General features: G+C 48.1%; 1 protein-coding gene across 5 annotated transcripts in view; it reads left to right on the forward strand.

Moving 5' to 3' along the window:
* slc4a11 (solute carrier family 4 member 11) overlaps nt 1-25,723 on the forward strand; it is a 400,651-nt gene that overhangs the window by 133,305 nt on the left and 241,623 nt on the right. Inside the window, exon 1 of one of the 5 annotated variants that reach the window (XM_072497674.1) lies at nt 19,150-19,166. The exons of the other annotated variants lie outside the window; for them this stretch is intronic. The gene's annotated coding sequence lies outside the window, so the exon portion shown is untranslated. Of the gene's footprint in view, nt 1-19,149; nt 19,167-25,723 lie in introns of those variants that run through there. 5 annotated transcript variants of the gene reach the window in all.

The following is a 25,723-nucleotide window of genomic DNA, read 5'->3' on the forward strand; positions in this document are numbered from 1 at the left end:
CTGAGGGAGGGAGTGCGGCTCTGGTGAGTAACACTGAGGGAGGGAGTGTGGCTCTGGTGTGTAACGCCTGAGGGAGGGAGTGTGGCTCTGGTGTGTAACGCCTGGGGGAGGGAGTGCGGCTCTGGTGTGTAACGCCTGAGGGAGGGAGTGTGGCTCTGGTGTGTAACGCCTGGGGGAGGGAGTGTGGCTCTGGTGTGTAACGCCTGGGGGAGGGGGTGCGGCTCTGGTGTGTAACACTGAGGGGGGGGAGTGCGGCTCTGGTGTGTAACACTGAGGGAGGGAGTGCGGCTCTGGTGTGTAACGCCTGAGGGAGGGAGTGCGGCACTGGTGTGTAACACTGAGGGAGGGAGTGCGGCTCTGGTGTGTAACACTGAGGGGGGAAGTGCGGCTCTGGTGTGTAACACCTGAGGGGGGGGGGGGGAGTGAGGCTCTGGTGTGTAACGCTGAGGGAGGGAGTGCGGCACTGGTGTGTAACACTGAGGGAGGGAGTGCGGCTCTGGTGTGTAACACTGAGGGGGGAAGTGCGGCTCTGGTGTGTAATGCCTGAGGGGGGGGGGAGTGAGGCTCTGGTGTGTAACGCCTGAGGGGGGGGGGGAGTGAGGCTCTGGTGTGTAACGCCTGAGGGAGTGAGTGCGGCTCTGGTGTGTAACGCCTGAGGGGGGGAGTGAGGCTCTGGTGTGTAACGCCTGAGGGAGGGAGTGCGGCTCTGGTGTGTAACGCCTGAGGGGGGGGGGAGGGGAGTGCGGCTCTGGTGTGTAACGCCTGAGGGGGGGAGTGCAGCTCTGGTGTGTAACGCCTGGGGGGGGGGGGAGGGGAGGGGAGTGCGGCTCTGGTGTGTAACGCCTGAGGGGGGGAGTGCAGCTCTGGTGTGTATGCCGTCTTTTGGATGAACCCATTGATCATTGGTCCCATCTGCCTCCTCAGCAGGATGTACAGAAGAGCACGAGAGTTCTCCCTCGTGTCTTCAGTAATATTTAACTCCTTCGATATTACTGAAGACACGTTACCTGATTATTATCGCGTTTTAGTTTCTGGGAGCTGGCTGTGTGTCTGTGGTATTTCCCTATGTTACAACAATGACTGTAAGTACATTTGCTTTGGAATATGAAAGGGGCCACGCTAATGCAAGTCCTCCTTTCCAGGTTTGGGAAGGGTTGTGGTGAAGAGAGGTGGAGCATCCAACGTCTTAAAGACTGTGGGCTCGATTCTTTGTTTCTTTTTGAAAAAAATTTAGAGTATCGAATAATTTTTTTCTAATTAAGGGGCAATTTAGCGTGTCCATTCCACCTAACGTGCACATCTTTGGGTTGTGAGGGTGAAACCCACGCAGACATGGGAGAATGTGCAAACTCCACACGGACAATGACCCAGGACCGGGATTCAAACCCGGGTCCTCAGCGCCGCAGTCCCAGTGCTAACCACTACGCCACATGCCGCCCTGGATTCGTCGTTTCTGAAGCTAAGTGCCGGCGCCAACGGAGAATCCGTGGTGCTCCATGACGGGATGATCGGCGCAAATCCCTCACCGGTACCGGTGAGGGGCTAGCACTGGTGCCGCGCAGAACACCCGCGGAGAATTGTCGGGTCCCGGGACGTGCAGCTGCAGCCGTGCGCGCCTACGCCTCCACCGGTCGTGCCGGGAAACATGGCGCTGGCCTTTCTGGACCGTGCACTAACCCACCCACACTGACCCCCTTGGCCACCACCTCGCCACTCCCTCCAGCTGTAGCAGAATGTCCCCGGCCAGTGGCGCAGATCCTGGCTGACTGCGGCGGTGCTGGACACTGCCGCAGCCGGCACGCCAGGTTCCCGACCGCTGGGACCACATGTGGCCCGCCCCGACGGGAACGCGGCCCATGTGGGGGGTGGGGGCGGAGCATCGTGGGTTGACCGGCTGATGACGCGCAAACGGCGTTGCGGCTGCGCGCGTCCCGATGACGCTGATGTGGCGGAGCATCGCAAACCGGGGTGATTCTCCGTAGCCCAACGCCGAACCCTCTAACTTTGCTAAATCCTGAGCGATCTTTTTTCTTAAATTTGCACTGGACTGTGGTCTATTCCACTTGCTGCTCACATCCTTGTGTAGATGGGAGGGGGATTGCCAGCTCGCCGTCCCAGTTATGCTGCTGCTTCATTGACACTGAAGGAAAATTTGCTCGCGTTGACTGTTTGACCTTTTATCTCACAGCCTGGATTGAACGGCCTGTTGACATTCTTGGCTGATTTTGAACACTTGTTTAGCCTGTATTTGGGGGAGGGAGGAGGACCGTGAAGAGCAGGTGGCCAGGTTTTATCTTCCCCTTTTGTTTCTCCGCACCCTGTGTAAGCATTGTGTATTGTAGTCCGAACTGTTTGGTGGACTTGCTGGAAACAGATGCTTACTGATGGCTGGAACTTGCACTTGAATGGCAGCCTGCACTTTCTATGTACGTTTATTGTCGTGTATAAAGCCAGTGCCTGATTTCACCACACATATTGCACCTCTACATAAAATGACTTGTATGCTGAGGCTGTGCATGAGCAAGTGAGAAATGCTCAAATCGCCTCGCCCCGTCCTGTCCCTACACCTCAATGAGCCCAAAGAAATTCTCTTCTGTTTTTCCTTTCAATGCCCTTACCTTCCCACCCCAGCCCCCACTCTGCTGGCTAGGGGTACTACTGAAAGATTAAATGGTCCGTCTGCCATCACCGCCTCTTCCCAATTTCTCCTTCCCCACCCGTACCAAGGAGCTTGGTGTTTGTCCAGCGCACAGTGAATGGGTCAGCCCTTGAGGTTTTATTTTTGTGTGTGTGTGGTTTTTTGCGGTGTGGTTGTTTTTTAATCTGTCACAATGGAGCAAATAGTCTTTGTCTCTGATGCCAGCACTTCGCGAGCTGGTTTGGCTGCAGCATTAAGTCCACAAAAGCTTTGCAGGCGTCAGATAACATTGAGATTAATACTTGTCATTGTGTTTTTGGGAAAGAAGCCATAGGCGAGTGTGGTTCATGGGCAGTGGGATATTGGTTCCTCTGCCTGATTAAGCTGGTCCAAGTCCCTGCTCTGGCACAGTGGAGAATGGTAGGGGACACTTATGTCCCAGCAATAGTACTGGCTGGCTATCTTCCTTCCTTCCTTCCCCGTTAAACAGGTGACCTATCACCCGCGATCTGAGCGATTGGTAGGTTGAGGGGAAGCTGGGTTGAGGGGAAGCTGTCTGTGTTCCCTGCCAAGTTAAGGCTGATACGAATAGTGACGTTGTTGTACCAGGATTTTGTGAAGTATTTCTGTGATTGTACAGGGCTTTGGTGCAACCACATTTGGAATAATTTGCAGGTGGTACAGTGAAGATTCGCTAGATTTGTGTCGGGAATAAGTGTTCCTATGATGAGAGGCTGAGTAAATTGGGCTTATATTCTCTGGAGGTGATTTCAGTGATACAAGATTCTGAGGGTGCTTGATAGGATTGACGCTGAATCAATTGCCGCTGGTCTGGGAATCCAAAACACAGGGGCCACCATCTCAGGGTAAGGGGCCGGTCATTTCGGACTGATGTGAGGTGAAATTGTTTGACTAAAGTGTTGTGAATCTTTGGACTCCTGTACTCCAGAGGATTGAGGATTCTCCATTGTTGAATACATCTCCGGCTTAGATTCCGATCTCTCAGGAAAAGGAGGGATGTGAGAGTTGGCAAAAATTGGAGCTGAAACCCGAGGTCCGCCATGATCGTATTGAATGGCAGAGCAAGCTCAATGGGCCATGTGGTTTTCCCCTCCTACACCTTGTATTCAAAGAACAATAGAGCCCAGGAACAGGCCCTTCGGCCCTACAAGCCTGTACCAATCATAATACCACCCTTGGCCAAAACCCTTAGCACTTCCTTGTGCCGTATCCCTCTATACCCATCCTATCCATGTATTTGTCAAGATGCCTTTTGAACGCCATCATTCCTGTGACTGTTTATAATAATTGTCAGGAAATTGAGAGTTTTATTTTTGCTATGTCACTGTCATATTCTCATATACTGGAAAATAAGTTTTGGGAGTGTGACTGATTTAATTGGATTAGAGACAGAAGACTGCAAGGGTCAAACATCAATACAAAAGGTGTAAAGGTTTGAGATGGTGAGTAATGGGAGAAAGCAAGAGACATTGAATAAAAATTTATGGAAGGCAACAAAAGAAGTGGCCTGAAATTGGTTGTTTTATTGGGGAACATCTACAACTTGGAAGATTGTAAGTTGATGAGGAAAGATAGATAAGTGTACTTTTAAAATAATAATAATCACTTGTTGTCACAAGTAGGCTTCAATGAAGTTACTGTGAAAAGCCCCTAGTCGCCACATTCCGGCGCCTGTTCGGGGAGGCCGGTACAGGAATTGAACCCATGCTGCTGCCTTGTTCTGCATTACATAAAGATTTTATCTAAAATAAAAACAAACGACTGCAGATGCTGGAATCTGAAACAAAATTTTCTCTTTCGTTTTTATCTAAAAGGGGATTGATCATTTCTGGGCAAAGGGAACTTCGAAAGGATTGTTGGAGAGTCTAAGATCAAAGGGGGAAAACTAATTAAAGAAAACATTGAAAATCGTGTGTGTGTGTGTGTGTGGTTGTTGCTGAAATCTCCAAAGAAGACGGAGCGTGGACAAGGCCAGAACCGGAGAATCAGTTTTCTGTTGTCCTCCGAGAACAGCAGTGCATTGTGTGGTAAAGTTACTGGAATTTTATTTTTATAGATGAGAAAATCAATAAGGAGTGTTGCCATTTAAAGGGGCCATGATGTGGAGATGCCGGCGTTGGACTGGGGTGAGCACAGTAAGAAGTCTTACAACACCAGGTTAAAGTCCAACAGGTTTGTTTCAAACACTAGCTTTCGGAGCGCTGCTCCTTCCTCAGGTGAAGGGGAGCAGGGGTTGGCTCTGCGTTATTTAAGCCAAGATTTGGTTCAGAAGGTTTAAAAAATACTGTTAACCGTTCTTGTAATTATATTTATTTATTTTAACAAATGTCTTGCTCTAATATAAAATCATCACAATTGGTCTGAGGAGTTGCTTTCTGCTTTCAGCAAACCTCTTCATCATGCATGAATTGCAAAACCATTCTGGCAACTGTTTCCAGGGATGGCGGGACTGTCATATGAGGAGAGGCTAGGTTCTCACTGGAGTTCAGAAGAATGAGGGGGGATCTCATAGAGGCTTATAAAATTCTAACAGGGAAGGTGTTACCAATGATGGGTGTGTCCAGAACCAGGGGTCACAGTCTGAGGATTCAGGGTAAACCATTTTGGACAGAGATATGGAGACATTTCTTCACACAAAGAGTGGTGAGCCTGTGGAATTCATTACCACAGGAAGTTGATGCTAAAACTTTGAATATATTCAAGAGGCGGCTGGATATAGCACTTGGGGGGGGGGGGGGGGGGGGGGGAAATAGGATCAAAGGCTCTGGGGAGAAAGCAGGATTAGGCTATTGAGTTGGATGACCAGCCATGATCGTGATGAATGGCGGAGCAGGCTCGAAGGGCCAAAAGGCCTCCTCCTGCTCCAATCTTCGATGTAAGTATGTAAATTTCCCTTTCAGTCTTTACCATCTGCTGTGTCAGAACATAATGAAAAATATCTTAATGTGATGAGATGCCTTGATAATTGATATGCTACAGTTGATGATACATTGAATCTATTGGTCAGGTTTTATTTGAGCTAATTAATTTCAGTGTGGAGGAACACTAAGTTATGCCTTGGCCTTTGTTGTGTTAACTGTGGCCAAAAATGATGCTGTAATGAGTTCATTCTATGCAGCATTGGGCAGCAACACCACAGGGACTGCAGCGGTTTAAGAAGGTGGCTCATCACCACCTTCTCGAGGGCAATTAGGGATAGGCAGTAAATGCTGGCCTCGCCAGCGGCACCCCCATCCTGTGAATGGGTAATTTTTTTAAAAGATGCTGGTCGGCACGGGCTTGGAGGGCCGAAGGGCCTGTTCCTGTGCTGTACATTTCTTTGTTCTTTGATTCTCCATTGCCCGACGGCGATATCGACGATCCGGCGGAGAATCCATTCCAACGCCCAAACGGGCCGGCGCCGGTTTGATGCCCATCAGCCATGCTCCACTACCTTGGAAGTGGCGTAATCGCGTCACGTGCCGCACACCATTGCAACGGTGTTGACGCGTCAGGCCCTCCCGCCCCAGATAGGCTGAGTTCACGACTGCGTGGTTGACGTGTGGTCTCAGCGGTCAGGAACCCGGCGTGTTGGCTGCGGAATGTGTCCAGCGCTGCCGCACTCGGCCAGGATCCTTGCCCCTGGCTTAGATGGCTTCTGCAAGGGCTGAGGGGACTGGTGGGGCGTGGCCAGAGAGTGGCCTGATGGAGGGTCGGGTCCGCTCACGGCCGGGCACCATGTTGTATGGCGCTACCGCTGCAGGTCGTCGCTATGCGCGGCTAGGGACGCGGCCATTCTTGGGCTGTTTTCGGTGCAGGAGCTGGGAATTTTATCTGGCACCACTGCTATCTCCTCTGCGCTCCCCTTGGTGCCAAGTCCCGTCAGCGCTTAGCCGCTGCAACGGAGAATCTAGCCCGCTGTGTCTAACAACAGGATCTACTCCCCAACTATTTGAATCTTTTTAACATGTAGTTCTCTAGTTGCCAGTTTGGACCTGCCTTGGGTGATGATTGATGTCAAAGTCACCTAAAATTCTCTATCGTGATGTCTACTTGTCCCCTGTTTTCTGCCAAGTCTCTAGTGTTAGCACCTTCAGTCCCTGTTTTGGGAACTCGCCCAATATTTTCTTGTACCATCCAAGATTGTTTTTGCAGATGTCCTCTTGCGCTTGCCTAGGAGTCATAAGGTTATAGACATGAGAGAGGCAGTTTGCCCCGTCTTAATCTGGGGCGGCACTGTGGTTAGCACTGCTGCACCACAGCCCCAGGGTCCCTGGTTCAATTCAGGCCTCAGGTGACTCTGTGTGGAGTTTGCACGTTCTCCCCGTGTCTGTTTGGGTTTCCTCCGGATGCTCTGGTTTCCTCCCACAGTCCAAAGATGTGCAGGTTAGATGGATTGGCCATGCTAAATTGCCCTTAGTGTCCAAAAGGTTAGGTGGGGTTACTGGGTTACGGGGATAGGGTGGAGGTGTAAGCTTAAGTAGGGTGCTCTGTCCAAGGGCCGGTGCAGATTCAATGGGCCGAATGGCCTCCTTCTGCACTGTTAATGCTAGGATTTAATCCATCCATTAAGATTCTCAATTTCCATTCACTTCCACCATTTTAACATCTAAAATAACTGAAGAGATTATCCCTCAAAAAGTATCAAAAATCTATTCCAATCTTTGAAGAAGAATTTCCTGCCGCCATCCATCCTAAATTCTCTGTTTACTCGATTGGACCTGCCTTGCAATTCAATTTAACATAATACTCTCCCATTCCCTGCATTCTCTTCAAAAGTTCTACCTAGATCTTAAGCTTTCCAGCTGAGGCTGAGTAACAGGTTTCCAGAACATGTTTTCAGAATGTTGGAAGTAGGCATCAGCCTCGAGGATGTAGTGTCCACTATTTCTGGACCTTCAATGTCTTCCTCGTATCTTGGTCAGAACTGGGTGGGTTACTCAAGTTGCTTAAGGTCCAAAGCTTTAGAATTCTCTCCCTCTCTCTCTCTCACACACCTGTGTTTCTATCTATTTCTCCTCCTTTGAAAATGATCTTTTAAAAACTACTTGTGCTAAACTTTTGATTTTTTATGTTTAATGCTCTTATGCACCTTTGGCAGATTTTTATTCTGTTAAAGGCACTGTATAAATGCAAGTTGTTGCTGTGTGGCTTGATCAGGATCCCAATTTACTCTGCCTTGTTTATTTCGTTTTGACTGCTGCTAAGCATTGGCTAGACGTGTTGTGCGTCACATCTCTTTGACTATTTCCACCCTCTCTGCGCATCATGTGAGGTGTTTCTTCCTTTTATGCTCCGTTCTTGTTTGTATTATGTTTCACCTGCTCCCCTTGATCGTTGATGTTCGATATCACCAGTCTGTTCATTGAGTCAATTGATACAGGTATCTGTTCTACAGGTACCTGTTCTGTTGATGGGGCCAGGCAGTCCCTTACTCCAACTTCATGATGGACCTTTCTTTCAAACTTTGCCTGTAATTCTACCAACTCTCTTCCCTCACACGCTCCTTTTCCATTTGTTCACAGCATTAACCTCTGTTGCCCTTTCTAAACCACAGTGCCTTTACCCATATAAGATGGACAAATGATTATGAGACTCAGTTTATAAAACAGAACAATATTTATTCACACGCACACAATGGTTATGGTTATTCAGTCACACATTCCCAATCAAGTGCTAGGCAGATACAGGCCTGTTATCTGTAGTTCCGGTCTTGTGGTCCTCTGTTAGTTGGTTATCAATCTGGTTCTTTTCTGGCTCTGGTCTTCCTTCTGTTGGTAGTGTGATGGCCTCCTTCGTCGGCCGGTGGAAGTCCCCATTGTTCGTCACTGCTGCTCAGAATGGATCTGTGCAGTAACATTTATGCTGTTTGAACTTCGTGACTCTTTAGTGGGCGTTCTCTGGGTCATTTGTCAATCAATTGATCAGGGCTCGACCAGCCTGATCGATCAAGTCCAAACAGGGGCTGCCACATCAATTTTGAGGTGGGCACTCAGTGGCCATACTTGAAGGTGTTGAATGCATGTAAGCTTCCCAAATAAGGAAGTTAGGTGCCACTGTGTCTGGTAAACAAGTGTGATTAACAGGGCAGTTCTATTGATCCTGGGGTGGCCTGGAGATGGCCTTTTACTTATGTTATTCGCATCAACCTGTGAAATCATTTGAAGTCTGCAAAGCCTTTTTCTGCAGCTTTGTTTGATGTGCTCTGCAGCCTGCTTGTCCATACCCTTGACCAATTTTCCCAGCATCCCATTTTCAGTGGCCACAAACCCCTCTTGATCCTGAATGTGAAGCGTGGTGGATCGCAGCATCCCCAGTCACTTGTCAAGTCAAGTAAGGCTTGGTACAACTACCCAATAACCTAACCCTTTTACAATATACAAATAACATTACATATACAGCTAATAAATGACAAAATGATTCGGGTACATTAATGAAAAAAGTAAACTTACAAATTACAACACATCTTATTACAATGAAATATAAATTCACGGAAATATCAAAAAGCCATTTCAGCAGGTACGATGGATACAAACGGTGCAAAGATACATGAGAGTCCCAAAGATTCTTCAGTTGGTGTCATCAGAGGGGTCCGTGCTGCAAGCATGGTTCCCATATCCTGACCTTGAGTGACCTTCGCTTGGCAGCGGTGAAATTTGACTGTAAGGATGACGAGGTAGACTAAGGTGAACGGGATCAGGATGATAGCCAAATGTGAGATGAGTCGAATGAATCGATGTAATTGTATATTTGAGCCCCAGTTCCAAACATCATCCTCCCAGCTGGTGGCTTTAATTTCAGCAATTTGCTTATGTATATCCTGGGTTTGTTGGGACTATTTTGTGGTGAAGATTCTGTGGGTGGTCGCCACTTTCAACTTAATTTGGTTTAGTTCTTCCGGCAGGGGTTTTAATTTTGTATCGTATTTCTCATAATAGTTCCCCAGGTGTTGCTGGAGCTCATCAGTAGCGTTTACGTCCACCTTGTCTCTTTTATGTACGTCAATTAATTGTATAAGGCCCACCCTGGACGGAAGTTTGGTTTAATAAAGGGTGGCGCAAATGGTTAGCACAGTTGCCTCACGGCGCGGAGGACCCAGGTTCGATCCCGGCTCTGGGTCACTGTCCGTGTGGAGTTTGCACATTCTCCCCATGTCTGTGTGGGTTTCGCCCCCACAACCCAAAATCTGTGCAGGGTAGGTGGATTGGCGACGCTAAATTGCCCCTTAATTGGAAAAAATGAATTGGATACTCAAAATTTATTTTAAAAATAATAAAAATGGCTGGTGTAATACAAAATGTGCTGTTAGTGATGTTGCAGTATGTGTTCCCGTACTGGTATTGTGTCTGGTGCTGGCTTTGGTCCTGTCCTGATCTCGTATAGGGCAAAATCACCCTCTAATTGTCCCAGGGCACCTCTGCCCACATTCCAATCCTTTCTCGAGGCTATTAGCTAAACATCCAATTGCGGGTCACCCATTATTTGAAAAACCCCAGCAATCCCCTTTTGTGGCGATGCTCAGGTAGCATTCGACTGAACTTCCGTTTGACTTTTTGTAAATAAGCCTCTGATTATTACACCCAAACATGATGCTTTTACTGTATCCATAGTACACCATCCTCACATCCCCTGCGTCAGGTGGAACAAACCATAAATAACCTGGATATAAAAAGTTCATCCGATTTGCAGTGTCCCGAGTGCTGATGTAGGTGTAAGGTTTCATCTCGTCGTGGTCTGGTTCCAGTGGTATCCTGAGGAAATGAAGCATAGTTTCTGTTGTTTATCGCACGCTTAATATCTGTATTTATATTGTTCCTATACGTGACCCACTTCGTTTTCTTTTAATAAACCAAAGTAAACAAGGCACTCATCGTATCTTTAAACACAACTGATTGTGGTTGAGGCTTGGAGTGGTCGGAGTACGACCCTATTTTAAATTATTTGCGACCTGTTTTCTACATATCTGTTAGCTGCAATCACATTTGGCCTGGGTGTAAATAGCATATGGGAGTCGGCGTAGTATGACTGAAGAAGAGAGGGAGAGAAAAAATTGGAAGTGGCATTGCTGAGCTGTCCCTGCCATGAGGAGTAGCGGGGTAAGCGCTCGTGTGCATGGGGCAGCTGGCACCTTCTACCTGCTGTGGGTGGTGTTCTCTGTCACGTCTAGGGTTTGATCTAGGCAAGGGGACGGGTGGTCTCTGGCGTCGTGTGTACGATGCTGGGCGACTCCTACAATCACGAGCAAAATGGCCTGATTGTCGACAATTAAAACATACTCCCCTATCCCCTCCCTGGGGCGTGTATGGCGGGGCGGGGTCCCTCGGGTGCTGGGATTCTCGACCCTCATTTTTCCACCCGGGACCCTGGTTAGCCCTCATAGGATGCTTAGTTGCCTCCTTATCGGCTCTCGCTGGTGGGAGTCCCTGAACAGACTGTTCCCAAACTCTGGATAAGCGGCGAAGAACCCATGCTTCATTGTGCGTGAGGTCGGCGGGGTCAGAATTTCTGCAAGCCTTTTTGCCTGCCTTTGTAGCGTGGGATACTAACGTCTGTGTCCATTTGGAGGAGTCAGAGTCATCTGATGCGGAGCGCTGTCAGTCTCCGTACACCGCTTGAAAATGAATCCAGGGCCGACCCACGAAGGCAGTCGGATGTTCCCCTTTCCTTTTGTCGACATTTGTTTAAACTGTCTACGGGATCCCCTTTATTGTATCCTACTGCTGTTTAATATGGCCTCTTTCATTTCCTCTAAAGCTCCTCCCACATTTTGGGGTGGTGGTAATGCTGACCTGACTGACGGACTAAGGCACATTACTATGAGCTTTACTTCCCCCCCTTTTGTCTCGCCCCTTGACTAATCTCAAAGAAGCAGTGTGGGTCTGCAGTAGGCTCAAAAGTGGTGATATTATTACAGACATCACTCAGTTGGGTCACTGTAAGTGGGGTTGTCTAGGTAATTGCCGAGCTTAGGCTATCCCCTACCCTCCTCTTGGTGGTGACTGGGTGCATTGGCACTGGGGTGGATCCGGTGGTGTAACGGGTACACCATTCTCTGTGGTTAGTGGTGGCGCGTTCGGTATGGTTATTTCTGAGGGTTGCGGTGGGGGGTCCCAACTCTCGGTCTTCATGATGTACATTTTTGCCCTTTAATGAAGCTCTGCCCAATCTGCCCTCTCTTCCTCTCCTACCTGAACTGTCCCGAAGGTACACGCAAAACCATCTTGGAGCGAGAGTAATGGCCGTTAGAATGGTTAGCGGTCGCTTGTCGCTGCTCCTGACTGGTCTGATGGAGCGCTTCTAATGCTGCATGAATATTGGTGCACTTCGCTTCTAAGCGGGTGACCTTCTGCTTGGCTTAATCTCTGACCACGGCAGCCCGGTGTTTGAAAGCTGCTTAAATGCACCAGGTTAGCCTGGTTTGAATGTTTTAGATCACGGAACAGGGGCTGTTTAGCACAGGGCTAAATCGCGGGCTTTGAAAGCAGACCAAGGCAGGCCAGCAGCACGGTTCGATTCCTGTAACAGCCTCCCTGAACAGGCGCCGGAATGTGGCGACTAGGGACTTTTCACAGTAACTTCATTTGAAGCCTACTTGTGACAATAAGCGATTTTCATTTTGTTTCATCGCCCTGTCTTTTTCAGCTCCCATTTGATCAAATCTCTCCTGCTTCTCCGTTTGTAATCTTTTTATCTCTGTCTGCTGTTCCTCTTTTAATTTCTTCACCTCCTCCTGCCTCATCTTTTAATTTCGCTACCTCCTTTTGCTCTTCTTCTTTTAATTTCGCTCTCTCTGCGTCTCCCTGCTATTCGTTCTTTACTCTATCTACCTCTCCCTGCCATGCGCTGCTTACCTTCCCTACTTCTTTCTTCCAGGCATTTGTTACCTGAGGTAACTCCTGCTGATTTGCTTTGTTTAAATGCTTTACTTCCTCTCTTAATGCCTCTACCACCTCCAGTGATTCCCTTACTTCCTCTTTTCTGTCCGCTAGTTGCGTGCGGTCGGTCGCTAGAACCTCCTCGGTTCCCGCTAGTTGCGCCAAGCAGCACACTACTGCTATCGCTTTCTCATACTTTAGCGTCCGCTTTCCCTGCGCTTTATTCGGGTCCTCCCAGTAGCTTTGTCCTATTGCTCCGGGACCTGTCTCTGTATTCTCACAAACGTTTGCCCATAGGGCCATCCTTTCCTCTTTATATATTCTCTAATTTCTTCCTCTCCTATGGGACACTTTGCTACCAGAAAACTCCGGTCGCTCATCTCTGGCTACGGGGGAGGGGGCGGGGTTGGAGGGGTGGGGTAGGGAGTCGATTGGACTACAGGTACAGCTTGTGGGCTATTTTCCACTCCTAATCCCTCTGAGTTTGTGTGCAGACTAACCGAGTTTACCCTATTCTCCTGTTAATAACGCGTGCAGTTAGTACAACCCGAAACGAGCGATTTGCCCAATACGGAGTATACATCTGTGGTTTCTGATTTTTAATTAAGTTTGTGGGATCTGTCGAAGCAACAATTGTTACTTTAATACTTTAAAGACTTATCTGGATAGGCACATGAACAGGTGGGGTATAGAAGCATACTGGCGATTGGCCTAGATAGGACACCTGATCAGCGCAGGTTTGGAGGGCCGAAGGGCCTGTTCCTCTGCTGTATTGTTCTTTGTTCTTTTGTTCTAATCATGTCCCATCTGGTGGTGCCAAATGTTGCCCTTAACCCGTATATGGTGGACAAATGACTGAGACTCAGTTTATAAAACAGAACAATATTTATTCTCGCGCACACGATGGTTATGGCTATTCAATCACACACTCCCAATCATAGGTTACAATATACACCAATAGTTCCAAGATCGTAATTTAACTTGGCAGTGACCGATAATTGCGAGGCAGATGCAGGCCTGTTATCTGTAGTTCCGGTCTTGTAGTTCTCTGTCAGTTGGTCATCAATCTGGTTCTCTTCTGGCAGGGGTGGTTTAGCACAGTGCTAAATCGCTGGCTTTGAAAGCAGATCAAGGCAGGCCAGCAGCACGGTTCGATTCCTGTAACAGCCTCCCCGAACAGGCGCCGGAATGTGGCGACTAGGGGCTTTTCACAGTAACTTCATTTGAAGCCAACTTGTGACAATAAGCGATTTTCATTTCATTTTCATTTTTCACTGGTCTTCCTTCTTTTGGTAGCGTGGATGGTCTCCTTTGTTGGCCGGAGGATGACAGCTGTGCCACGACTACAACGGGTGCATTCTCAGAGCTCTTCTCCGACGTGTTCTCTTGGGAGCCAGGAGAGTGTGCCACCGGGGATGGGCTGGCCTTGTCGGCTGGACGACCTGCTGGAGAATGGACTTGTGGTCAGTGGGAGGGATGGGTCAGTCAGTAAGGCAATATCAACACCCGTTTGACTGGTCCTCTGGGTGGAGCCTGGTGGTACCAAAGCTCTGTGGCATCCGCCAACCTCCACGTGGGTTACTGATCTGTCCGCGGTCACACTGGTCACCTCCAGGGCATATTCCTTGAAGGAGGTGAGGATTCTTAGGTGGGGCACCCCACCCGCCAGTCTGGACCCTCTACCACTGATTATGGGAGAGCTTTCCCTGAGGAGAGATAGAGGGGGCATCGTTAGCCACATGCATGGTTCACAGTAGTTGGGGGGGGGGCTGTGAAGGGAGGGTGGGGTGGGAGCAGTTGAAGGGGGAGGGAGTTGGAGGGAGGGTTGGGGGTCACATGGGTAGTTCGGGGGGGGGGTGTGCTCTCTTGGGAGAGATGGGGGTGCGTTGGTGTCTACTCACTCGTGCTGCCCGGTGTAGGCTGTTACCTTTTTCCGGCCCTAGAGGCCAGTCCTCCTGGTCACATCCCCGAGCTCACAGCTGCCGCCAGCTCATCCCAGGTAGCACTGGCTGACTCTCCTGGCCCCCCGGGGGAACAGGACATCCCACCTGGCCTCCACAGCATCCAGCAGCCCCCCCAGATCTGTGTCCCCGAATCTTGGGGCTCGTCTCCAGGAGCCCCCTTAGGGTCAGCGTCCCCGAATCATGGGACCAATCTCTTCGGCGCCATTGTTGCGAGCTGGCTGCGGTTGGCTGAGTAACTGCGGCTCAGGCTTGTTAGCGGTGGGGTTGGCGAGCAGAGTCATCAGTTGGCGAGCCATCATTTGCGGCCAGGAGCCCGTGAGGCCTCATTAAGTGGACCAATTAATGTTGAATTGCGTTGCCGGCCTTACTGGGTCGCTACAGATCTTAGAAATGTTTCCGGAGAATCATGCCCCTTGTTTCTGAGACTGAATTCAAACTTGTGTCCACATTGTACGTGACTATTTCCATGGAGTGTTTACGCAACAATGTGCAAGATATCAGGCAGGATTCTCTGTTCCTCAGGGCTGTTCGCTGGTGGAGGGATTCTACCTCCCGCCGCTTGGCATTGGGATTTCCCATTGAAACCACCCCACGCTGCCGGGAAGTCCCCTGACGGGGCTGCGCTGCCAGTGGGAAAAGTGAATCCTGACGACCGGAGAATTCCGGCCATTGTATTTATTTTGGAGCTCGCCTGCTGCCCCCCCCCCCCCCCCCCCACCCCCACAGATGTCCTATTTCATGTTTTGAAACTTGTTTTTCTGTTTATTATTCAATATTCTGCCTTCCTTGTCGTTGTGATAAGGCTTTCTTGTTTTAGAATTATTTTGTCTCGGCCTCATACTCATTCCCTCCATTGTTTACTTCAGATTGGCACTGTCTCTTTTCTTCTGTCACTTCCCCTCTCCCACTGCCCACTTTCTCTGCGTCGGGCCACAGTGAGATAAAAGGCTGTGTGTTTACAAAATCCATTCCTTGTGTGCCAACGAAACAAAAATGTTTTGTTTCTCAGTGGGTTGAAAAGAATAGTGAAATGAGTTACAATGAAGTAAATCTCGTACGAAGTTGGTGATCCCCCCCCCCCCCGCCCTATTGCTCAGGTATTCCTTTGTTTTTGGTAAGAAACATGTTAGACTTGTAACATACTAATAGATGAGTTTCAGGTATCTTTGGAGATTAATAATAATAATCTTTATTGTCACAAGTAGGCTTACATTAACACTGCAATGAAGTTACTGTGAAAAGCCCCTAGTCGCCACATTCCGGCGCCTGTGCGGCTACACCGAGGGAGGATTCAGGATGTCCAAATGACCTAACAGCACGTCTTTCCTCTTGTGGGAGGAAACCGGAGCATCCGGAAGAAATCCATGCAGACTCTGGGAGAACGTGCAGACTCCACACAGACAGTGACCCAAGCCGGGAATCAAATCTGGGACCCTGGTGCTGTGAAGCCACAGTGCTAACCACTGTGCTACTGTGTATTAGTAGCTAAATTGACCACTTTGTTGTCTTGGCAAATGTAGGCAATTGCTGATGAGCTGATGGTGTCAGAGGTATCATATAGATCTATAATATTAAAAGTCTTTGGCCGCGATTTACTGGCTGCGTGCCGCTGGATTCGGGATGGGATGTGGACAGTAGATCCCGCAAAAGGCTTCTTCCGTGATTCCCGATGGTTGTTACGCCTCGCGAAAACTAACGAGATCTTGCAAGACGTTGCGATGTGGATCCTGCCCACAACGGGTGGGACCCAGACTTTCAGAGTTCAACTTAACTCTGCCGACCAGATCTAACCGGCTCCTGGGATTTACTGGCCTGGCCGAGGAGATGCCAGAGGGCCGCTTTTAGCACTGGTCCCCATAAAATGGGGTTCAGGCAGAATGGCACTTGGGGAGGTGGCGGGGAGGCCGCCTCCCAGGTGACCGAACGCCAGGGGTCATTACTATCTGGCCTGCCTGGCACGCCTTTAATCCCGCCGGAAAGAACTTTGTTTTTGTTAGACCTGGGTGTCTTTGTGCACCAGTCACTGAAGGTAAGCATGCAGCTGCAGCAGGCGGTAAAGAAGACTAATGATACGCTGGCCTTCATTGCAAGAGGATTCGAGTACAGGAGCAGGGATGTCTTGCTGCAATTATACAGGGCCTTGGTGAAGCCATACCTGGAATATTGTGTGCAGTTTTGACCTCTTTATCTGAGGAAGGATGTTCTAGCTATAGAGGGAGTTCAGCGAAGGTTTACCAGACTGATTCCTGGGATGGTGGGACTGACATACGAGGAGAGATTGAATCGGTTAGGATTGCATTTGCTGGAGTTCAGAAGAATAAGGGCGGAATCTCGTAGAAACCTCTAAAATTCTAACAGGACTAGACAGGGTAGATGCAGGAAGGATGTTCCTGTTGGTGGGAGTGTCCAGAACCAGGGGTCACAGTCAGAGGATACGGGTTAGACCATTTAGGACAATGATGAGGAAATATTTCTTCACCCAGAGAGTGGTCAGCTTGTGGAATTTGTTACCACAGTAAGTAGTTAAGTTCAAAGCATTGTATGGTTTCAAGGTGCAGTTAGATATAGCACTTGGGGCAAAGGAGATAAAAGGATATGGGGGAAAGCAGGATTAGGCTATTGAGTTGGATGATCAGCCATGATCATAATGAATGGCGGAGCAGGATCGAAGGGCCAAATGACCTCCTCCTGCTCCTATTTTCTATGTGCTCTAGATCACTCCCTATCTGTTTGTACACATTTCTTCCCCATTGTCTTATTTTTCTGATATCGCTCAAGCTAAAAATCAACAAATCCAAATTGTAGAGTTAGAGGATGTACGAATCCGAAAGTAATAATTAGCCAGAAGGTTACCAATGATAAACAACTACTAAGAGCTTGGGTGAGTGATGCGACTATCAATTCACTCGAAGAGACCTGGAGAAGTAAACCGTGGTTTTAATCAGCTTAGAACTGAGCCTGCCTGTGACCGGTACAACACTGAAAGCGGCCCCACAGGTCAGCAGCTCTTATACCTCCTGTGAAGGGGGTGGAGCCATGGGCGGAGCCCGTACATGCCCCAACATATCCCCTGTGGGTGAAGCCACACAATGGCCCATAGGTAGAGCCCACAGGGTTAATAACATAACACAGAGCACTGGTGAATTATCAGTAATTATACATTCATCACAGTGAGTAACCCACATCCTAGGCGACGCAAAGGCAATTTGAGTACAGATCAGCCATGGTCTCATTTGAATTGCGGAGCAGCGCTGACAGGCTGAGTAACTTATTTTTGGTACTGTGTACTGTAAAACACTGAACGACACCATCGAAGATCTAGTCATGTTATAAATGAGAGGTAGGTACATTTGACCTACATTGCTATAGAAACCAACAGCTGCCCATCATAGGGTCCTAACCGCCCCTTTGATTAATGACAGACTGTACCCCTACCCACCCAGAGATTAACGAGACCTTTTCTGTTCATGTGGCAAATTCTTAACTTTGCCGCAAACTGAGCTTGGCTCCTTTTTTCCTCCAGCTCTGCTATTAAGATATCAAAGCACGAAAGGGGTACCAAGGGTGCCATAAAGGTCTCTCTCCAGCCTTTAAAAAGACTGAGCCTTACCTCTTTACTTGTCTTTCGTACATTCCAAGGCTGCTGACTTAAAAACTCTGAACATTTCTCTTGTGTATTGGGGTTTGTAGTCAGTGGTGACACGACATCACTTATCACTGACCCCACAAACTATATGGTGTGGTTTTCGCCTTTCCTGCTCTCAGCTGCAGAGAATCTCATTCAACTCTCACGGACGGAAAACTGTGAAGTAGCGAGCAGGTGCTATTGTACGTTTTTGGTAGTTTAAATAATGGTTTAAGGCAGAAGCTGAAGTGTCATTGACTTTAAAAAATAATTATGTCTACGGAATGCAGAGGTTTGGTATTTGAACCATCGAGGTGGTCAGCAGTAATTATGACTGTGCACCATTTTAAAAAAAAAAAACCTCAGCTACACCACATTCAGCAAGGTGTAATGTTTAAAATTCTGCTTCATTGGATGTGGCTCATGTTAATTGAGTAATTTCTAATTCATTTTTTGAGAGGTCTGGAGTAGCGCACCCTGTGGAGGAGCAGGGAATTGCAGACAGCCACCTCTGGATTTCCTCACGTAACTGCTCACGGGCAGGTGTTTGTAATGTCTCCGTTTTATCATTTGTATAGTGCTTTCCCTGACCCATGGTGCCCCAAAATGGTTTTACAACGAATAAAGTAGCTTTGAAATATTTTACGTTATAACTGTGACTAGCACAAGGTCAACAGCTTGCAAGTAGCAAGCTTACTCATAGCTGCATAGGAATACAAGAAGGCCAGCCGGTTCCTTGAGTCTGTTTGGTCATTCACTGCAATCATAGCTAATAATGACCATATCATCCAGTTTGATGATTTTAATTTGACTTTTTTTCTTGATAAATTAAGATGGCATTTGTCATTTCCTGTTACGCAAGGTTCAATGGGTGGTACAGTAGGATTTTATTGTATTTTTCAGACCGTGTTTTCATTAAGGATGTGCAGAAACCAGTGATTGAGACTTTTGGGATATAGAACAAAAGAACAAAGAAAGGTACAGCACAGGAACAGGCCCTTCGGCCCTCCAAGCCTGCGCCGACCATGCTGCCCGTCTAAACTAAAATCTTCTACACTTCCTGGGTCTGTATCCCTCTATTCCCATCCTATTCATGTATTTGTCAAGATGCCCCTTAAATGTCACTATCGTCCCTGCTTCCACCACCTCCTCCGGCAGCGAGTTCCAGGCACCCACTACCCTCTGTGTAAAAAAAACTTGCCAGTTACATCTCCTCTGAACCTTGCCTCTCACACCTTAAACCTATGCCCCCTAGTAATTGACCCCTCTACCCTGGGAAAAAGCCTCTGACTATCCATTCTGTCTATGCCCCTCATAATTTTGTAGACCTCTATCAGGTTGCCCCTCAACCTCCTTCGTTCCAGTGAAAACAAACTGAGTTTATTCACCCGCTCCTCATAGCTAATGCCCTCCATACCAGGCAACATCCTGGTAAATCTCTTCTGCACCCTCTCTAAAGCCTCCACATCCTTCTGGTAGTGTGGCGACCAGAATTGAACAATATACTCCAAGTGTGGCCTAACTAAGGTTCTATACAGCTGCAAAGGTCTTGCCAATTCTTATACTCAATGCCCCGGCCAATGAAGGCAAGCATGCCGTATGCCTTCTTGACTACCTTCTCCACTGTGTTGCCCCTTTCAGTGACCTGTGGACCTGTACTCCTAGATCTCTCTGACTTTCAATACTCTTGAGGGTTCTACCATTCACTGTATATTCCCTACCTGCATTAGACCTTCCAAACTGCATTACCTCATATTTGTACCAGATTAAACTTCATCTGCCATCTCTCTGCCCAAGTCTCCAAACAATCTAAATCCTGCTGTGTCCTCTGACGGTCCTCATCGCTATCTGCAATTCCACCAACCTTTGTGTCATCTGCAAACTTACTAATCAGATCAGTTACATTTTCCTCCAAATCATTGACATATACTACGAACAGCAAAGGTGTGCGATGAGATGAGAGTGGAGACTGATAACCTTTAAAAGGAAATTTGAACTTCCAACAAATAGCTGAATGGATGACACGACACTGTGTCTACCTAGACACCAAGCCCATATGATTCACATTGCCACAGATATGGACTTTGAGAGGGCAATTTGCAAAGGAAACCCGTGTAAGATTGGATCACAAGGTTCTCCTAAAAGATCGATATCCCTGAATTTCACAAACAGGTCAGTCTGTAGAGATCTGAGAGAATAAGTAGAGTATCTCCCTATGGTTCGTTATATAGAAATGTGGGTGGAAGCTTGAGGCCAGATTGAAAAGACCAAATTTGTGAGGATTGGAAATGAAGATTAATACTTTTATTGTAACAAATAGACCATTTACTGATAGGCACCTTATCCTGCGAGCTACAAAAAATATTCCCCCCCCCCCACTCTACTGTTAACATTTAAAATGGCTGAATATCTCCTATCATAGTCATACTTTACTCTGAACCTTCAGTGGAAACTCCATTCTCCCGGAACCAGTTCAAAACGATTCTAGGCTTCTGAGAATTTATCTCCCTTCTTTTCGTTTCCCAGCCTATTGACTTTGTGGTGAAAGTTTTCGAGTAGATTATCCCTTCAGCTCAAGTTAGGTGAATCTTCCTGGCTTGTTTTAAATCATAACAAATTTGGCTTTTTCAAACTCCCACCCGCATTTCTGCATGCTGAACAATAGGTACGAGCTGTTCTTTCTCTTTCTCTCCATCTCTGCAGACAGACCTGTCTGTGAAATTCAAGGATATCTTTTAGGAGAACCTTGTAACCCAATTTAACACCTGATTCCTGTGTACCCTTTTCCTCTCCACGTACAACTCCATTGTAACGTGAATCAAGTGGGCCTCCTATCCGGGGCAGACATGCTGATCAGGTATCTCTTGGATGGCCAACTTCAACCTATTTTAAAATTAAATAAACAGTTGAAGTATAACAATTTACAAAACCTGACATGCTTAACATATTTCCGGGGTTGGGAGATTAATAGTCTATCCACTCTCTGCAAGAGAATAAATTATTTTATGGGATGTGGGCATCACTGGCTAGGCTTACATTTTTATTGCCCACATCTATTTGTCTTGAGAAGGTGGTGCTGAGAAGCTGCCTTGAACCATTGCAGTCCATGTGGTGTAGGTACACCCACAGTGCTGTTAGGGAGGAAGTTCTTTTGACCCAGCAACAGTGAAGTGACGGTGATATATTTCCGAGGTAGCTTGGAGGGGAAATTGCAGGTGGTGATGCTCCCATGTATCTTGCACCCGGGCTCACCTATAATCTTTGTTCCAGCATTTTATCTTGAATTAAAGACACAGTCCCAAAACATAACAATCTGGTAAAATCTCGGATGAGGAACAGGAGACACTGGGTACGATCTAACTAAGTTGGTCAGAGTCCCGTGATGAGCGTGTTTAGCCAGGTATTACCTAGCGCTCACAGCGCAAAGAAGCACCGCCCTATTTGTCGGGACTCTGTTGTAATTCGGGGTCTCAGCGGAGAACACCCCACCGAGGCCGCACCTAGTCCTGAACGCCCCGATCTCTCGAGCCCCCCAATGCAACCCCCAAAGCCACATTAGGGGGGGGGGGGGGCAGTGCTAGCTGGCGGTGCCTCATGGGCAACCGTGGCAGTGCAGGCTGGCAGCCAAGTGGCACTGTAGGGAGCCAAACTGGCAGTCCCAAGGTGTCCAAAGCACCAACTATGCGAGGGTGTCACCTTGCCTAGAGGGCAAGCACCTGGGGGCCTCCGATCCTCTGGGACGATTGTGGGGGACCAGCACTGAATGGCGCTCGACCGAGTTCTCTGAGGTAAAAGGGTTAGACCCCAATGCCTCGGGTAGATCAGAGGAGTGCATATTCGAGTGTGTCGAGCTGTCTCACTCTAATATGCAGATTTGCAAAATACTGATCCCGCCCATAACGGGATTCGGATTGCGATGTCTCTCGAGATCGCGTTAGATCACGTGAGGTGTAACAAGCCAGGTAGATCTCGGAAGTGTGATCTACCAGCCGTGTCGCATTTTGGGCGCAATGCAGCCGGCAGATCGTGCCCATGATCAGAGTTCATCACAGTCTGCGATAAATAACTTGCATGGTGGAATGTGTGCACAGAAACATAACAAAACCCAGGGGGAATGTGATGGATTATATACTGGATCAGAGAGGGTGGAGCAGGGGGAATGTGATGGATTATATACTGGATCAGAGAGGGTGGAGCAGGGGGAATGTGATGGATTATGTACTGGATCAGAGAGGGTGGAGCAGAGGGAATGTGATGGATTATATACTGGATCAGAGAGGTTGGAGCAGGGGGAATGTGATGGATTATATACTGGATCAGAGAGGATGGAGCAGGGGGAATGTGATGGATTATATACTGGATCAGAGAGGTTGGAGCAGAGGGAATGTGATGGATTATATACTGGATCAGAGAGGGTGTAGCAGGGGGAATGTGATGGATTATATACTGGATCAGAGAGGGTGGAGCAGGGGGAATGTGATGGATTATATACTGGATCAGAGAGGTTGGAGCAGAGGGAATGTGATGGATTATATACTGGATCAGAGAGGGTGTAGCAGGGGGAATGTGATGGGTTATATACTGGATCAGAGAGGGTGGAGCAGGGGGAATGTGATGGATTATATACTGGATCAGAGAGGGTGGATGGAGCAGGGGGAATATGATGGGTTAGAAACTGGATCAGAGAGGGTGTTGCAGGGGAATGTGATGGATTATATACTGGATCAGAGAGGGTGGATGGAGCAGGGGGAATGTGATGCATTATACACTGGATCAGAGAGCGTGGGTGGAGCAGGGGGAATGTGATGGATTATATACTGGATCAGAGAGGGTGGAGCAGGCGGAATGTGATGGATTATATACTGGATCAGAGAGGGTGGAGCAGGGGGAATGTGATGGATTATATACTGGATCAGAGAGGGTGGATGGAGCAGGGGGAATGTGATGCATTATATACTGGATCAGAGAGGGTGGATGGAGCAGGTGGAATGTGATGGATTATATACTGGATCAGAGAGGGTGGAGCAGGGGGAATGTGATGGATTATATACTGGATCAGAGAGGGTGGATGGAGCAGGGGGAATATGATGGGTTAGAAACTGGATCAGAGAGGGTGGAGCAGGGGGAATGTGTTGGAATATATACTGCATCAGAGAGAGTGGAGCAGGGGAATGTGATGGGTTATATACTGGATCAGAGAGGGTGTAGCAGGGGGAATGTGATGGATTATATACTGGATCACAGAGGGTGTAGCAGGGGGAATGCGATGGATTATATACTGGATCAGAGAGGGTGGAGCAGGGGGAATGTGATGGATTATATACTGGATCAGAGAGGGTGGAGCAGGGGGAATGTGATGGATTATATACTGGATCACAGAGGGTGTAGCAGGGGGAATGCGATGGATTATATACTGGATCAGAGAGGGTGTAGCAGGGGGACTGTGATGGATTATATACTGGATCAGAGAGGGTGTAGCAGGGGGAATGTGATGGATTATATACTGGATCAGAGAGGATGGAGCAGGGGGAATGTGATGGATTATATACTGGATCAGAGAGGATGGAGCAGGGGGAATGTGATGGATTATATCCTGGATCAGAGAGGGTGGAGCAGGGGGAATGTGATGGATTATATACTGGATCAGAGAGGGTGGAGCAGGGGAAATGTGATGGATTATATACTGGATCAGAGAGGGTGGAGCAGGGGGAATGTGATGGATTATATACTGGATCAGAGAGGGTGGAGCAGGGGAAATGTGATGGATTATATACTGGATCAGAGAGGGTGGAGCAGGGGGAATGTGATGGATTATATACTGGATCAGAGAGGATGGAGCAGGGGGAATGTGATGGATTATATACTGGATCAGAGAGGGTGGAGCAGGGGGAATGTGATGGATTATATACTGGATCAGAGAGGGTGGAGCAGGGGGAATGTGATGGATTATATACTGGATCAGAGAGGGTGGAGCAGGGGGAATGTGATGGATTATATACTGGATCAGAGAGGGTGGAGCAGGGGAATGTGATGGATTATATACTGGATCAGAGAGGGTGTAGTAGGGGGAATGTGATGGATTATATACTGGATCAGAGAGGGTGGAGCAGGGGAAATGTGATGGATTATATACTGGATCAGAGAGGGTGGTGCAGGGGGAATGTGATGGATTATATACTGGATCAGAGAGGGTGGAGCAGGGGGAATGTGATGGGTTATATACTGGATCAGAGAGGGTGGAGCCGGGGGAATGTGATGGGTTATATACTGGATCAGAGAGGGTGGAGCAGGGGGCATGTGATGGGTTATATACTGGATCAGAGAGGGTGTAGCAGGGGGAATGTGATGAATTATATACTGGATCAGAGAGGGTGGAGTAGGGGAATGTGATGGATTATATACTGGATCAGAGAGGGTGGATGGACCAGGGGGAATATGATGGATTATATACTGGATCAGAGAGGGTGGAGCAGGGGGAATGTGATGGGTTATATACTGGATCAGAGAGGGTGGAGCAGGGGGAATGTGATGGATTATATACTGGATCAGAGAGGGTGGAGCAGGGGAATGTGATGGATTATATACTGGATCAGAGAGGTTGGAGCAGGGGGAATGTAATGGATTATATACTGGATCAGAGAGGGTGGGTGGAGCAGGGGGAATGTGATGGGTTATATACTGGATCAGAGAGGATGGAGCAGGGGGAATGTAATGGATTATATACTGGATCAGAGAGGGTGGGTGGAGCAGGGGGAATGTGATGGGTTATATACTGGATCAGAGTGGGTGGAGCAGGGGGAATGTGATGGGTTATATACTGGATCAGAGAGGGTGGGTGGAGCAGGGGGAATGTGATGGATTATATACTGGATCAGAGAGGGTGGATGGAGCAGGGGGAATGTGATGGATTATATACTGGATCAGAGAGGGTGTAGCAGGGGGAATGTGATGGATTATATACTGGATCAGAGAGGGTGTAGCAGGGGGAATGTGATGGATTATATACTGGATCAGAGAGGGTGGAGCAGGGGAATGTGATGGGTTATATACTGGATCAGAGAGGGTGTAGCAGGGGGAATGTGATGGGTTATATACTGGATCAGCGAGGGTGTAGCAGGGGGAATGTGATGGATTATATACTGGATCAGAGAGGGTGGATGGAGCAGGGGGAATGTGAGGCGTTATATACTGGATCAGAGAGGGTGTAGCAGGGGGAATGTGATGGATTATATACTGGATCAGAGAGGGTGGATGGAGCAGGGGGAATGTGATGGATTATATACTGGATCAGAGAGGGTGTAGCAGGGGGAATGTGATGGGTTATATACTGGATCAGAGAGGGTGTAGCAGGGGGAATGTGATGGATTATATACTGGATCAGAGAGGGTGGATGGAGCAGGGGGAATGTGAGGCGTTATATACTGGATCAGATAGGGTGGATGGAGCAGGGGGAATGTGATGGATTATATACTGGATCAGAGAGGGTGGAGCAGGTGGAGCAAAGTAGAAGGTCAGTGATTGGTGGGAGCTGGCAGAGATTGCAACAAAGATGTATAGGGCAAGAGACAGAGGAAGTGTTAATGGCAGCGTGAAGAGATAAAGAAGGTGTTGATAGTGGCAT

Source organism: Scyliorhinus torazame, chromosome 3 (genome assembly GCF_047496885.1).
Source record: "Scyliorhinus torazame isolate Kashiwa2021f chromosome 3, sScyTor2.1, whole genome shotgun sequence".
Classification (NCBI taxonomy): Eukaryota; Metazoa; Chordata; class Chondrichthyes; order Carcharhiniformes; family Scyliorhinidae; genus Scyliorhinus; species Scyliorhinus torazame.